The following is a 14,451-nucleotide window of genomic DNA, read 5'->3' on the forward strand; positions in this document are numbered from 1 at the left end:
GCAGCCTACTTCTGCTGCCTGCCGTCTGCCTTCAATTTGGCAGTTCAAATCTCACCAGGCTCAAGGTTGACTCAGCCTTCCATCCTTCTGAGGTTGGTACAATATGGACTGTTGGGGGCAAGAGGCTGACTCTGTAAACCGCTTAGAGAGGGCTGTAAAAGCACCGTGAAGCGATATATTGCCACTCGTGTGGTGTTTGGCAATGTCAAACTCCAGCGTGGTAGCCGGGGATAACTCAAGACCCGACCGCCTTAAACCCTCAAGGGCCGAAAGGCCGACCTGGGGCGGTGGGGCTGGACGGGATACGGAAGGGGACTCGGAGCGCCCTTTTCTCTCAGCGTCCACTCGGCTTTCGCGGGCGTGGGTTCTTCACGTTTCTCGCTCCGCGATTCCACGCACCCGGGAAAGCCCGCCTGGCCGCCCGGCCGCTTCTACTTATCATTCCCGGCTGAGGCGGGTGGGCGGGGCGGCTGGCCGGCGGGAGCCACCCCGCAGCCAATGGCGTGGCGGCGCCGTACAGCAGATGGCGTTCGCCGGCGAGCCTGAGCGAGCCTTCCCCGCCGGAGGAGCTTGACACCTCGCGGGGGTCTGTGGCATCGGCGCCGGGCTATGGGTGGGCTGCTGCCAGACCTTCACCTTCCTCCGCCCGGGGAAGCGCGTCCCCGCCGCTCCCGTCGCCAGACCCAGGCGAGTCCGGTAAGTGCTCGAGCCCGCTTCGCTTCCGTGCGGGAGCCTCTCAACCTTCGCTCCGTTTGGCGCAGGATGCCAACTTGGGATGGGGAGGGAGAGATGGTGGGGAGACAGGTCAGGCGAAGGCTCTTCCTCCCCGTGCTTTTCCCGCCACGCTTTATCTCTGGAGGTTACGGAGGGATCGGGGCACGGGAAGCGGCAGGCAGGATCGAGGATGCCCGCATCTCCAAGGCTGCCTGCCGCCTTACCGGAGAGTAACCCCCCTCCCATCTTGAAGTCGGCAGGGACTTACTTCGGAAGAGACGAGCGCCGGCAGACAAGCCGGGGAGAAGATTGCGCGTTGTCCATGATCCCCAGTCCCCGATCCGACTTTTCCTTGAAATGGCATTTCCTTCGCCTTCCCCTCTTGTTTTGTCTAAAAAAAAATTAAATTTTAAAAAAATCCAGCCGTCGTTAAAATCTAGGGTAAGGCGAAACGGTCAAATTTGACCCGATCCAAATTGCTGACATGTCCAAAGGATCTCCGTGGCTTCTCAGAAGAATTTGTGTTCTTCGCTCCCTTAAAAAAAAAAGTCACACACACACACACACTCCTTGGGATGGTTGTTAATCTGCATTGCGATTGCTTAATCCTCTCCCCCCACATCCCCCCCTCCCCTTATTCCTGCCACCGATACAACCCAGAAGTTTGCAGACGACCGCAGTATGCTAGTTCTGTGAGAGTAGGTTGGAGGCATTTGCAAGGAAATAGTGTAAAAATCTGTGGATGGTGCTCAGATTTGCAAAGTGTCCTGATAGGTTTCAGAAAAGGATGGGTGCAACTAGGGGAGACCCTATGCTGATTTGGGACTGACCCTCGCAGAAGCCGGAGAAGTGAGTAAGTAGCACTGACACCAATGTGACTTGCTTTAGAGTAAACATACAGTATGTGGCATTCGGTTGGTAGATAATTTAGAAGGTTTTAATTCAGTTGGGGTGGGGGGGTTGGATTTCTCCTTGTTAACATGCTCAAGAATAGGTTGTAATGTGACTTTTAAATGAAACTGTACGGTTAAGTAGTGTTTCTTGACTACACTATGCCAGTTATCTTAATATAAAAAATACAGCTGTCCTGTTTAGGATTAAGCATCTGGCAAGAAATAACAGCATATACGCACTGATTTTTCTTCTTCTTTCCCTTTCTTCAAATACTTTCCATTCTTATTCCACGGTGTCTTTTTTTCCAGAGACTGAACGGTGTCTTTTTTTCCAGAGACTATATCGGTATCATTTCTTTGGAACAGATTTTTTAAAATCAATGGGGCTATGTTTGTTATTTTTTTAAAAAAAAGCTTCACAGGTTGCTGTTCAGATGGAGCTCAGTTTTTATTTTATGGAAAATAGAGGAAAGAACCAGCCACAGTTCTGGCATTTTAAAATAAATATTAGACACACATACGATAAGCCGCTAGAGGTATAACCCTCACCTTGTTTGTGTGTCAGTTGTTTGTGTTTATAAGTGATGTCTGGTATTGAATATACAACAGAAGCTTTATCTCTGTTTATGATTTGGGGAACTATCCCCCTCCTTTTTTTCTTAATGTCTCAGCAGGTGGCAGCACCTAACTTTTTCCAAGGCTTGGAAGCTAAGCAAGGGTTAATATTTGGTTAGGAGACCACCATCAAAATATCCAGAATATCCAGGGTGAAGGCTAAGTTAGATTGGGAAGTTAAAAAAAATAATGCAGGTGATGGTAAGTCATGTCTGTGTCTTTGCCAAGTAAACTGCATCTGTGTAGTTATCAGATGCTGAGCAATACTTGGGTGTGTGTGTGTCTTTCTGTCTTTCTTGGTTCAGTCAGTAGTTGAATGTCAAGATGATGAATTTATGTCTCAGGCAGTGGTGTCAAGGATAGTGTAGGTTTGTTGAGTAACTAGAAGGCAGCTAATCTTCAGGGACACTGCTTTTGTGTTTCACGCTCTCTGTTAATAATAGCTGCTTCGAGGTGGCTTCACGAAAGAGAGAAAACTTTTTAGCTTTCTAATAAAATCAAGACATTTCATTAAGGGGGCTTTTTTTCATCGCAGAATACTACTTCTTGGCAGAAAGACAAATTAGTCTTTGGAAGAGAAGAGCACATATTTTGAGTGGCTTTTTGAAAGTTGCAGTGATTGAATTCAGGTATCACTTTTCTTTCAGATTTCTCAAATTGTGCAGATAGTGCTTTGCCTGTCTATTTAGAAAACCCTCTTCTTGTTTTGGAAGTTGTTTCTTCACATATTAATACTGTATTACCTTTGGAATTGTCTTCTTTGTTTTAGTCTTCTAAAGAATCAGTGGATTATACTGCTCTTACTACTTGTTTAATTTATGGTTTGATCAGTAGTTAAAAAGTCATTAATCTGGAGGTCAACTGGATCATCTTCATGTTCTACTTACCTACTGAGCTTTGAAAGAAAATCAAATGATGAATGATGCTTTTTCTTTGGTAAAAAGCAATTGACAGCAATAGATTTTCAATTTTTTTTTTAGTCTCCTTTCCTCCTTTTAATTCTCTACAATGTTTTTCAATCTGTTGCTTACCAGATGTGACATATCACAGGTTCCATAATTCTTGGCCAGCATATACATTGGTTAAGGAATGATGAGATTTGTGTTTAAAGATTCTTGATGGTACCAATATGAGGTGGGAAGAATTTGAGGTTTCTTTTACAATAATTGCATGGAAGATACAGTGCTTCAAAAAGTTGATATGCTCATGAAAAAGTCTTTGCCTGAACGAGTTTAATGATTGACAGCACAATCCTGAGCATGTTTATTTTAAAGTCAGCGCATTACAATCATTTCCAAGTGAGAGTGTGCTAATAGAATTGTTTTTGACACTTTTGGGGGGGGGGAAATCAATTGAATTCAATGAAATACAAGGGATGCTGTGCAAAATTATACATAAGTGTTTAGCTTTGCAGTATTAACAATCTCCAAATTTTATACTTACTTACTGTAAGTTACCTGTCTCATAGCTTACTTCTATGGATCAAGAAGATTTGCTCTCAAGTAAATGCATTCAAGATTGCATCTTTGTTGGCTCTACTAAATAACAATGCATAGGATTGGACTCTATAGCTATAATTCATAGCATACCAACCTTCTCAGCTCTACAAATACCATTTTCATAATAATTCCCAATAATTCCCATGGTATTTATTCTTGCCATCTTATTATTTTGAGAGTAAGCCCATGTAAACTTGGGACTTCTTTTCTGAGTAGTAAATATTCATTGGAGACAGGTGCTGTTAGATTTCATAGAGTTCTGTACTTAGTTTTGGGTTTTGATGATTCAATGAGACTTCTTTCCATTGCATTATATTTAGGATCAGGGTATGGATTTTTAAAAATAGGATATCCTTTCTGACCTTAAATAAACTTAAACTTGATAAAAAGAGGGATTCTCTGGGTATGTGTGTGTGTGTGGATAAAACCATTTTTTAAAAGTACTCTGGCAAATCTATTCAATAAAAAAAGATAGATGGAGGCAAAGCCTTTAAAATTCACTGTTGAAGTGCCATCCAAGCAATGCAATAGTATTTAAATCAGTGATGGGAAGAATAGCAGGATAGCAATCATAGATAGTGGCAAGAAGCAATCACAGACCATGGATATATACATGCTTATTATAAAAAATAGTTCAATATCAAAGATTCAAATAAGAAGCATAATCATTCATATAATAGCTAACTACAATACAAAACAAAGTTAAAAGTTTAATTCTGTGTACCTAACCATATTTGCTTGGAAGGCAGTTTTAAATGGGACAATCTTTTTTTTAAAAAAACCAATTTTTATTTATTTTTGAACAAAGACAAACAAACATAAAAATAAAAAGGCATTTTCCATTACAAATTGTAGAAAGTGTGTCAGTTGGTTACAGTATTTCCATGCATCTCTTCCATAGTCATCACCTGCTTTTCATATCAAATCGCATATTTTAAATTCACATATATGCATGTATATCATGTGGCTTGGCGCCTTAGAGATACCACCTAGGTCAGCGAATAGCGCTCTGCCTGGCTGGAGAGGGGGTTTGCCGGGCGGCTGCTCGTGAGCATGGTCATCTCATGGCTGCTTCGTCCCTGAGGCTGTGCCTGGCTCTTCGGGAGCCCGCTCGCAAGGGAGCAGGTGCCCGGCAACTCCTCCCTCTGACCAGGCAGAATGCCACTCCCCAACCTAGCAGTGCCCTGAAGGTGCCAAGCAATGTGAGTACCTTTCTTCCGCCCCCCGGCTCCTGTGGCTTGGCGCCTTCGGGATACTGCTAGGTCAGTGAGTGGTGCTCTGCCTCTCCGGAGGGGGGGTTGTCTAGGGGGCTTATTTTTGGGTCATTTTTGCCCTCGTGAAAAATGTGGCAAGGCGTTAGTTCAGGACAGGTCGTATTTTCGGGGAAGCACGGTAAATAAATAAATATATTTATTTATTTATTTATTTACGAATGAGTGTTTGTACTGGACCACTCTTCCCTTTGATGTTCTCAAATGCACTGACCACGTTGGCTGAAGAAGATGGCAGAATTACAACCGTATGAATGTAGAGTAAGAAACTTCCTCTCCCCATAGGTGAACACTAATGTTTCTTCTGTAATAATAAGCTTCGATCTCATTTTTTTAAACCATCAAGTGGTCCTCCTTCCTTCCTCCTTCCTAGCCCACCCTTTCAAATCCTTTGCGTTCTCATTACTTTTGACTTTCTCTTGTTTTATGCAGGATTGCTTTGATGTACTTTCCTATTTTATAGTAAACATGGATAGAAAAGTCAAGAGTTGCTTCCCTTCTGGTTTTGAAGGCTGCCCCTCCCACCTAATAACAAGGATAAGAGGGCTTAACCTTGTCACCCATTCATAAAACAGGAAGTGTCATCTTCATAAGGGCTGAATCTTGCAAGGAGTCGCCCACAGTTCTGCTTCCAAGGAAGCCTTTTAGAAATCCAGGAGAGCTGTCCAGGGCTGCCAAATGAGCTGTCAATCATTGTTAACTTGGTGAGACAGGGAGGAAAATGACTGGAGTTTAAGCTCTGGAGCTTAGACTTATCTAAAGGCTTTGACTTCTTTGCACCGCAGAGGACAAATTACCTGTACATGGCTTCATTTCTGTCTGCAGTAGAGTCTGACTTAGCCAAGTCCTATCCAACAGCCTTCTGCTGAGTAAGCCTATTCCCTAATAATGGGTTAAGTGTCTGAAGCATCAGGATTTATTGTCAAACTCTGCTGTGAAGCTTAGACATATTGGATCCAATAATGTAGATGGCTCAATTATGAGGGGAATGTGTAGTTCAATCCCATTTGTCTGCTGAAAAGTAAAAGAGCTACTCTGCGGTAAGATGGGCGGCTTATAAACTTTATAAATACCATAAATAAATAAAAAATAAAATCTTTTTTTTTTTGACTGAAGTAAGGCTTATTCTCAGGGATGAGTGTGTAGGCCTGAAGCCATAGCGGACCATTGGAACTTGCTATAGGAATACAAATAGTTCTCAGTTAATGATGCTAATTGTGACTGGAAATTCTGCTGTTAAGCAATGATGATAGTCCCGACTGCTGTCACAAAGTGAGGACCGTGTGGGTCATTAAGCGAGGACCTTAGATGACTCACACTTCTGGCCACCTTTCTTGTGGACTTTGCTTGGTGGCAAAGAAGAAGATTGCAAATTGCAATGCCATCATCATAGCTAAAAGTATAAGGTCTGGTCATAACTACCATTCTTTCAGCGCTGTTGTAGATTTGAATGGTTGCTGAACAAGTGGTCCTTAAATGAGGACACTTGTAAGAACGTTTAAGAGACCATAGCTGCTACTCTGTTTGGAAAATATACCTTCTTCCTCCCTGAGGAAAAACTCTGCTCACAATCCATAAAATATCATTGGATTATGACAAACAAATTAATACTGTGGTATTAATTTTGTGCTATATTTGACTGCTTCATAGGTAACTATGATGAAAATGTGAGGTTTAATTCTGTGGGGGAAGTCCATCGTATGTGTATCCACAAGATTTTGTTTCCATTTTGGATATTTTATAAATTAGCCTTTTCTGAATTTCAGCCTATGCCTACAATTGATGTTGCTAAATTTAACAGGCATGCCTGGCTAAGCAGGGATGTGCTGATCTGAATAGAAGCCCCCAATGCATTCAGACATGAGGCTAATCCAGCTGGTTGGATGATTAAACCCCCATTGAAGTTGATAGGATTGAAGGGGCTTAACTGTGCATAGGACAGTAACCTCCATTTGTATTTTTTGGCACACCATTTTAGTACTCACCCCCCCCCCCCATGCTGTACCTGGAGGACTAGACAGATGCTAGCTCCTGTGCTCCATATGTATGCATTATGGTAGGCTGCTGACTTCTGCCCTGGAGTCATGTTCCATCCCCCTTCATTACATTTGGATCAGGAAGAGCATTCAAACAAGTTTGATGCGTTGTAGCTGTTGCTTGCAAGATGCTGTTTGCCTGTAATTCCCCCCTCCACTTTTTTTTTTTTTTTTACAGTTCTGGCTATGGACTTGATTCTTTTTCTGATCTTTTTTTTAAAAAAGTTAGATAATCTGAGGAAACCTTTTCTATAGTGTCAACTGCTAAATGTAAGTGCAAAGAGCTGCATGCTACTTTATGAAATATTTTTGTGATTTTTTTTAGACTCAGGTTGCTTCGTTATATTACTGAGGCTTAGAGTAGGAGTCAGAAGCTGATTTCTTGAACCCCTTCAGGAATTCAGACACTTACAGCTCCCCTTCTCTTTTGGTAGGCGATAACATTCTTTAACAATTCTCCAAATCCACACAGAATTTTGGAGTGCCGTGCCATGTTCTACTCATGCCATAATCTCAATAGTCATTGAAATAAATACTGATAGTTTGTACTGGGAGCCTATCCGCATTCTAAGCTATTGTTTGTTTTAAGTATGTTATACGAAGTAAATAAGGATTCATACTTCAGGCTAAATTAACTAAGCAAAAGGTACTATGAGGTTAGCACAATGTGTGAACCCAGTCATTACCACTTGTGATGGCAAATGACTATCCATGCCAGATGTTCAACAGCAGCTGCCTTAATGGCAGTATCCATTCTCTGATGAGTCAACCAGGATGGCGGAGGGATCTGTCTAACCCCACTTTGCCTTCAGCTTCCCTCTTTCTGAAAAAGGGGAAAAAAATGGACAAATAACCCTGTCCTGCTATATTTTAAATATACTTAGCTCATTCTCCAGCCTGGCAAATTTCTTCATAGCCTTTGGGGAAGAAGTGGGATAAATCCCCACGTGACCTTAATTATCAGCAGGAAATAATGTGTGTGATAAATATTTACCTACGTTAATTGTTGCAGTTGTGAAATAGTTACATATACAGGGTGTTATCACAGCCCTTTCTATAGGTCTTGTTTTCCTCCTTCTCTTTCCGTTTTCACTTTCATAATCATCATATTCACTCTTATTCAGACATAAGACTACTCATAGAAATAGATAAAAGAGTAATATAACCACAGTCACAAAAGTATAGCATTCTTACGAATGGAATCAAAGCCAAATGGGTGAAATAGTTTTTATGTACAGTACTTGAAAATACTTTGTAAGGAACAGATGGTCTGAGAAGTCAATGGGAAACACTCACAAAAGTTTTCTCATTTATATAAAGACTGATAACACAATTAATCATCCCGGGAAATGATTTTAAGAATCAGGTTATGAAATCTTCTTGGGTATTTTTTTTTTGTTTAATTCTCCCGGGATATAGTTGTCATCTGGTTTTAAGAGCAGATGGCTGTTAAAATGGATTAGTTCAGTGGTGTCAACATAATCTTGCATTGCTTTTTAATTTATATATGAAGTATGTATCAGTACAGGTAGTCCTCAATATACAACCATTTGTTGACCATTCAAAATTACAACAACACTGAACAAAAAGTGAATTATGACAATTTTTCACACTTATGACCTTTGCATCATACTCATGGTCATGTGATCAAAATTCAGGCGCTTGGCAATTGACATGTATTTATGATTGTTGCAATGTCCCAGGGTCATGTGATCATCTTTTGCGACCTCCTGACAAGCAAAGTCAATGGGGAAGCCAGATTCATTTCAGAACGTGTTAGTTCTGTTAGAAGGTAAACAACTGCAGTGATTCATTTAACAACTGTGACAAGAAAGATCATAGCATGGGGCAAAGTTCACCTAACAACGGTTTTGCTTAGCAATGGAAACTTGGGGCTCAATTATGGCTGTATGTTGAGGATTCCCTGCACCTATGGAGGTATCTGCTTTGAGATGGATCTTTCTGTCTTGTGCTGAATTGGCGGTTTAGGGTCCTCCTTCCAAGAGATGGGAGGGGGAATCTGAAGGAAGAAGGTCCTCTCAGTGGTTGCCCTATTTTTATGGAACTGTGTCTGCTCAGAAGCCTGGATGGGGCTTTTCATTGTTGTCCTTTAGGAGGTCACTGAAGACAATTTTGTGGGGATTGAATTGCTCGCACATTGGATGTATTTTATGGATGAGGATGTTGGTTTATTTTTCTTTAATTGGTTAGGGTTTAGGGTTAATTGGTTGCTTTATTTGGAACTGCATTTTAATGTGTAAATCTCTTACTTCTGATTAAATCTTATCTTTAAATGGTTTTATAGAATTTTATTGCAAAGTTATGGTTTAGATTTGACTTACGTTGTTTCATTAGGGAGATATATAAATGCTTGAATAAATATAGTGCCAAATAATGCTTATTGAAGATAGATTGGGTAGGTTTAAGACAGCAGATAAGGTCATATTCAGTGCCTGGTATAAATCCAGCTGGTAAATTATGTTTGGTATTAAGACAAGCATTAGACCGGCACTAATCTATATTGGAGTTGTCTTATTGAGATATAAACTTAGCTTGCACAATGCTCTACTGTGAATTACTGCATCATCCAAACCAGACCATGATTCAGACTGTGGTTTAAGGACTCCTTTTCCCCCCTCTGCCTATAAACATGGATTTTGACTCGGTTTCTTTAATTATGGTCCAGCCTAGGGTTAATTGTCTAACCCTAGACAAATGGTTGGCTTATTGTTAAGAAGCCACTATCTTTCAGGGAATAAGACAGTAGAGACCATAACTTGGAGCTTCTCTTGGAGAGCACCTCTGCTTCTCCCAAGATTTTTTTGCTGTGAACATGTAGCATAGTCCTTTCTAAAAATTTAAAAAAAAAACTCTATAAAAGGATTGGTCTTCCCCTAGCTCTCAGGGGGTGATGTGTGTCTAATTTTTAAATCAATTTCCCAGCCTCTGTAAATGTGATTGGGATTCTATCTGTAAAAGAAAGGGATACTCTGAGCTCTTACAGTTGTTTCAGATGTTGTCTTTGACATGTTCTATCTCCAAATCTCTCACTCCTGGTTAACAGTAGGACATCTGCCTGGATGTGCACAAGCCAGCCTGGATGTCTTCATGAAGTAATCATATGAATAGCTGGGGAGACATTTTGGGGACATAGGCAGATTGCAGACATGGCCTCTGCTCTCTTGTGATCATATTAAAAAGCCTCTCCATGTAAAAATGGCTTGAATTATTCTTCAGACGTTACATTCACTCCTAATCAATTTCCTATATACTGTACCTTTATCATAAGGCACAATAATTCTTTTATTTGGATATTGTGGTATTTATACATGGTTAATTAGAGATTATTAGCACTAGATATTAATAATGTAAACCTTTAAGGATAAGGAAGAAAAAAAATTACAGCAAGATAACTTTATTTCCCATTTCTAAAACGTGGGAAGCCAAAATAGAGATTTGAGTAGAGCCAAAACAGAGGGGCATCTTTGTGCAATGGTTAAGGCACCATGCTAGAAACCTGGAGACCATCAGTTCCATCCCTGCCTTATGCAGAAAGCCAGCTGGTTGACCTTGGGCCGGCCACTCTCCCTCAGCCTTAGGAAGCAAGCAGTGGCAAACCATATACAGAAATCTTGCTAAGCAAATTGTGGTTACAAGCCCAGGCACTCACCAGGAATCCACACTGACTCAATGGTACACACACACACACACACACACACACACACCACAATTGGAAACCACTGAGAAGGCAATAGAAGAAAGTTTTGACATACACAGTATAAGTATTTTCATGCCCTGTATCAGAAGTGGGTTTCTACTGGTTTAGCCCAGATTGGGCGAACCGGTAGTGGCAGTGGCGGGAGGCTCCACCCACCTGCCTGGATGCTTCTGCACATGTGCAAAAGCATTGCGGTAGTGCAAGCGCGCACAAGAGCGCACGCACACAAGCACATACGCACGCACAAGCAAACAGGTAGTAAAAAGATTGGAAACCCACCACTGCCCTGTATGACTACCTTCTAAGTGGTTTAGGTTCTGTAGAAGGTCTCCATTGATTTTGGTTTTGTAGAGCTTAGAGCCAGGGCCGGATTTAGATGAAAAGAGGCCCTAGGCTATTCCACTTATGGGGCCCTTTCACCTCCCATTTTTAAGTTTGTAAATTACATGAGAGATAATAAAATACATCATTACTGTGATATATATCAATATATTAAATGAAACATGTTGTAATTGGTACTAACCTTTATAAAAAATGTGGCACGGATAATAAATAAAAATAAAAGGCCCCTCTTGATCTTGAGGCCCTAGGCTGAAGCCTAGTTAGCCTATAGGAAAATCCGGCCCTGCTTAGAGCTATGGACATGGAAGCCACCTGTGCTGATCTGCACTTGGAAGTAGTTGCAGTAGGAAGCAGCTGCGAAAGATGAAAATGAAGATAGCAGAAACGGGATTAATAGAGAGTTAGGAGGCGACTGAACACAGATTTAGATCTGACTTAAAAAACCTTTTAATTGGAATGGATGAGAGATCCAAATTCCCTTTTGACTGTGTCTATAGAAGCTTTTACTTCTTTATGAAACGCACTGGGTCCTTTTCATCCAGCTATAAGCTTTTCTTTCTCCGTTCCTAAAATAACACAGCAATATTTGGTGGGGTAAATAAAACCAGCAATGCTAGCAATATTGAGAGGGGGGAGGGAGGTAAATAAAACATTGGAAGGAAAATGCAGCACTTTTGAGAGGTTGCAACTACCCTCCAGTGGTTGCGTTATATGTTGCTTTGGGAAAGCTATGAATCTTGAGAAGCACTGGGGAGGTTTTCAGAGGGGCTCTGCCTATTCAGTCAATTGTAGATTGTTCCCCGAAATGCTCGCATACAGCCACTTCTGAGCCCCAGGGGAACAGATTTATCTGAGAACTAGAATGGACCTGATCAATGTTCAGTTTTAAATAAGAATGTGTATATTTTCTGCCTTTTTTTTTTTGCGCATCTTGCAGTATGAAAAGCAGAATAGTTCCCTTGAGAAAGGTAGTTTAATGCTAGAAATATAGACTAAGGGAATAATTTCAAAATAGCATTTTTAAAAGGAAAACCTAAGTAAATGATTTAGTTATATGACTGCAAATCGTTAAAAGGAAAAAAAAAGTGCATATGGGGATAAACATCCATACAATTATACTCATTTTAGGCCAAGGTGAAACAGGAAGGGATGTGGTCTAATTTTGTAAATGCAGCTCTCAGATTCACCCTTTTTAAATATCTGATCCCAAATGCATTATTTGTATAATGGATTATACATGTAAACTAATAGAGCTGGATTCAAAGGCAAAATGGTTCTTTGGAGCACACCTGGGCAGGCCTGCTGCATCTGTTTGCAACACTTAAGCCAAACTCACTTTTTTGGAGATCCCAGTGCAGCAGCTTGAACCTGGGAAGAGGTCCAGAGACTTCCAGGAGATGCAGATTGCTGTCCCACTTGGTACCCAGCACACTGTTTTGCCCTTCAATCTAAATTACCTCCCTGTTTTGACCTAAGCCTCCCATGATCATGAAGCAGACTCCTCATCCCAATAAAACCTCTTTTATTTAGGTTAAAGGGGATTCCTTTCCTGCTAAGTCCCGGCAAACAGTCTTTCATGACATTTCACAACTACAGACCTTTATCAGGTTTGGAGAGTTGCCAGGCCAATATCTTCCAAACACCAAGCTGTAACAGCAATTACTTGGCAAGAAGTCAGGAACAGATCTTCACCTTAATAAATTGAACTAATTTGCTCCTGCAAATTCCCCTACCCTTTCGCTCCTCTTTATTCCCTATGGGAGAGGCCATTCACTGTTCATCTGTGCCTTTACTTCTGAGTTGGCCGTGGTTCCTTAGTTGTTCTTTTCTCCTGGCAGCTCTGCCCATGCATACATTGGGAATAGGCTCCAGTTGTTCTTCTGCCCCACTGATATCCAACTCTGAAGGCAGCTGATAACTGTCTGACAGCTCTGGCCCCATCTCTGCCTCCGACACAGAGCACTCATCAGATCCTTCCCCGGGCTCCAGGACTGGCCCATGTTCCTCCCCAACCTCCTCACTCTCTGAGTCTGCCACCAGCTTCACTGGCCGCTGGTGGGCCACAACACGCCCAACCTTATATAGTCCTCAACTTATGAAAGATAGTTAAGCAACCATTCAGAGTTCTGATGGACCTATCTGGGGGTACTTATGACACAGATTTGAAGTTGTCATGGTTGCTTCCCCACAGTCACATGATTGCACTTAAGGTGCTCAACAATCAGTCTGACGTTTGCAGCCCCCTGCGGTCATGTGACTGCATTTTATGATGATTTTGCAAAACAAATGGCAATTACTTCTTGTTTTTGGCAAAACCGCACCCTTAGTGAACTGTTGGTTCACTTAATGATTGTGGAGTTCAGTTAAGGACCATGGAGTTTCCTTTTTAAAAAACAAAACAAAATGTTATTGGTTTTCAAATATATAGGGAAGGGTAAATAGGTATACAAATTTTTTTGGCAGCTTTCATACTGCTGGTAGAGATCCTAGCACGATACTCATTTATATAACATTGTACAACAAATTTATAGAAGAAAACAGTAAACCAAATCTTACTCTATATTGTTAGTCTTGTGTTCCTACATGTTTCTCTTTGTCGTTTTCTAATATATCACTAACTGCTATTGTTCCAAATAATTTTATTTTTGAGATCTGAGCCTTTTCGATATTGCTTCCTCCTCCCTGTCACCAGAGAGAGCCTCAGTGCTCCTCTCCTTCCCGTCTTGGATCTTACTATCTTGTGTTTTACTGTCTCTTTCACTACTCCCACTCAATTCCTCCTCTGAGAGTGGAAAATTCTTTTTAATGAAGGCCTCCGCCTCCTGGACTGTATTGATTCTGATCCTGTTTCCCTCCCAGAAGATTAACATCCCCTCCAGAATCAGCCATTTAAACCAGATCCCTTTTTCATATAATTTTTTTGCTAGGGAGGAAAATTTCCTCCTTCTATCTCTTGTTTTTTTCGGGATCTGTTTGAGAATGGTGATCTCTTCACCCTTGTATTTCAATGGTCCCTCCCTTTGGGTCCCTTGTGGATCTCCTGACAAACTTAACATGTATCTCCCACGGAACATTGTGTCTTCTAGCATATGCTGAATTTATCCTATATACTATATCCATAACCCACCATATTTGTTTTTTATCTCTCTTGAGATAATCTGCTAAAATTGTACTCATAATATCTTTAAGGTTTTCATTCTCTGTTTCGGGTAAGTTCTGGAATCTAAGAAAAAAGGACATTCTTTCAAATTCTACTTTTGTCTGAAAATTTTCCATATCTGTGTTTCCCTTGCGCATTGCTTTCACTTCTTCCCCCAGCCCCGCCATTCCGTCCTCTAACACCAAAATTCGCTGTGTATTTCC

The 14,451-nt window shown here is 41.2% G+C and overlaps 1 protein-coding gene across 2 annotated transcripts in view; it reads left to right on the forward strand.

Annotated features, from left to right (window-relative positions):
* The first annotated feature begins 546 nt into the window (after positions 1–546).
* THSD7B (thrombospondin type 1 domain containing 7B) overlaps positions 547–14,451 on the forward strand; it is a 533,620-nt gene continuing 519,715 nt past the window's right edge. Inside the window, exon 1 of one of the 2 annotated variants that reach the window (XM_081936133.1) lies at positions 547–696. The gene's annotated coding sequence lies outside the window, so the exon portion shown is untranslated. Of the gene's footprint in view, positions 697–1,494; positions 1,568–14,451 lie in introns of those variants that run through there. The other variant, XM_081936134.1, reaches the window with a different exon arrangement.

The sequence above is a fragment of the Natrix helvetica genome (genome assembly GCF_964273705.1).
Source record: "Natrix helvetica genome assembly, chromosome: 1".
Taxonomy (NCBI): domain Eukaryota; kingdom Metazoa; phylum Chordata; class Lepidosauria; order Squamata; family Natricidae; genus Natrix; species Natrix helvetica.